At 37.5% G+C, this 2,561-nt stretch overlaps 1 pseudogene; it reads left to right on the top strand.

Moving 5' to 3' along the window:
• Positions 1-1,855: 1,855 nt before the first annotated feature.
• On the top strand, positions 1,856-2,556 carry LOC120227639 (annotated as a pseudogene).
• Positions 2,557-2,561: the final 5 nt, after the last annotated feature.

A 2,561-nucleotide genomic window follows, 5' to 3' on the forward strand; every position in this document is an offset into this window, starting at 1 on the left:
GCTGGTCCCCTGCAGGAGGTTAAAGAACACCCTACTAAAGAATGAATGGGTCAATCAGGCAATTAGAGATGAAATTTAAAAATATATGGAAACAAATGAAAATGAAAACACAACAATTCAAAATCTATGGGATGTGGCAAAGGCAGTCCTAAGAGGAAAGTACATTGCTCTCCAGGCCTATTTCAAGAGATTAGAAAAAGCGCAAGTCCAAAATCTAACAGCTCACCTAAAGGAACTAGAGGCAGAGCAATAAGAACGCCCTAAACCCAGTAAAAGAAGAGAAATAGTAAAAATTAGAGCAGAAATAAACAACATAGAGACCAAGTAGTGGTGAAATTTTCCATGGTACACTTAATGTTTCCATGGTTTGCTCAATTTACAGTTGAGCAAACTGCCTTAACAAGCCATCAGTTCTAATCTTTTCATGCTTTTAGAAAAAAATTGCTTTTATTATTTTTATATATTGATATATTGTTTATATAGCATCATTTGAAAACTTTTCCACTTGTTCAAGGTAATGGGTAAAAACACTCAACCCAATCACTAATATATAAAAACCTTAGGCTAAATTGCTGGCTGTCTCTTTTTCTCTCTAACATACACACACACACACACACACACACACACACACACACTGGAGAGAGAAAAAAGAAACATTCAATGTTAGAACTTTGAAAAAGACTGTTTAATGGGGTAGACTGAAATATAACAAAGGAATATGTAAATTAATTTTTGTAAATGCAATGAGATATACAATATATTGCTGTGGGGAAATGAATAAGTCAAGATGCAAACAACTAGGGAAAAACTTTTAAAACCATAAGATAAAGAGATTTCTCAAAAAGAAAACAGAAAGAAAGAGATCCCAAAGTCATAACTTCAATCAAATACCTTTCAGGTTAAAACCACATCCGAAACAGAGAAGAAAGGTAGAAAGCTAACTGTTTTGGAAAAAACCTAAGTTAATTATGAAAGGTTTCACCCTATCCAATATAATTTGCATAGTTATTTGGAGCTAAGCATATTATACCAAAAAAGAACTAAAATAATTATGACTATTTATACAGCATGCTTATCTACATGGAAATTTGGGATGACCAAGAGAAACTGTGACAATTACATAGTGCTTTACAATATCATTAGTTAAATACAAGTAGTAAAATCCTTTATGTTTACCAGCAAGAAACAACCAGATATATAGTGCAAAATGACCATGGTCATCATTTGTAAGTCATAAGCTATCATGGAAATTTTGACCCATCCAATCATGTCTTTGATTATTTTGACTTGGAAACTCCAGACATGAAAGGTGTAGACTGGTAAAATCTAGATCATGCTCAGCCCCATCACCTGTGTGTAATAAGTAGGTACGTTTTACCTGGGTGTAATAAGTGCTCATATGATTTAACTGATTATAATCCAGTTAATACATCTGCAAGGACTTCTTGGAAGAAAGGAATTATGTGAGAAGTCAAGACACTCAGTATTGTTTAGACCAGAGCAATAACTTGGAAATTGGTCAAGGGAGCAGAAACAAGCACTAGTGAATGGACTGAGAATATGAGCATGTGCACATCAACAGAGTTTACAGAATAAAACCAAGGAAGATCAGGTCTCTGTTACAACGTTTGCAGGATGTTAGCATTCCTTTGATTCATTAAAAGGCACAGGAGTACTCAGTAGAATCAAATAACAGTGTGGATACAAAAAGATTATTTTTCTCTTGAATTTTTATTTATGTTGTGCAAAATGCTTGTTCCTCTTTTGTCTCAGAATGAAAGTAATGTCACTACTATCTTCTTGTATAGGACATTTTTATTGGTACAGAAAGTAACATGCTTTGCATTTGACTATCATGCATGGGGTCAACAGCTCCAGCCTGACACCAAGATACTTCATTCTCAATGGGATCCCTGGGCTGGAAGCTGCACACACCTGGATCTCCCTGCCATTCTGCTTCATGTACGTCATCACTGTTGTGGGCAACTGTGGGCTCATCCACCTCATCAGCCACAAGGAGGCCCTGCATCGACCCATGGACTACTTCCTGGCCTTGCTCTCCCTTACGGATATTAGTGGGTTTACTTCATATGTCCCTAATATGTTATGTATCTTTTGGTTCAATCTCAAAGAGACTGACTTTAATGCCTGACTTGTGCAGGTGTTCTTCATCCACATGCTGACAAGTATGGAGTCTGGGGTGCTCATGCTTATGGCCCTGGATCACTGGGTGGCCATTTGCTATCCTCTACACTATTCTACCATCCTCACCAACACTGCAATTACCAAGGTTGGGTTTGCCACCTTCAGTAGAAGTGTGTTGCTCACAATCCCATTCACTTTCTAATCACATGTCTTCCCTTCTGCAGGGGCAAACTCATCCACCACACCTACTGTGATCATATGTCTGTGGCCAAATTGTCCTGTGGCAACATCAAGATTAATGCCATCTATGGTCTAGTAGCTGTCATATTGATCGCAGGATTTGGTATTTTCTGTATCTGCATGTCTGACACCAGTATTATCCGGGCTGGAGTAAATCTGTCATCTGCAGATGCTCA

The sequence above is a fragment of the Hyaena hyaena genome, unplaced genomic scaffold (assembly GCF_003009895.1).
Source record: "Hyaena hyaena isolate Hyena2069 unplaced genomic scaffold, ASM300989v1 scaffold_2631, whole genome shotgun sequence".
In the NCBI taxonomy this organism is placed as follows: Eukaryota; Metazoa; Chordata; class Mammalia; order Carnivora; family Hyaenidae; genus Hyaena; species Hyaena hyaena.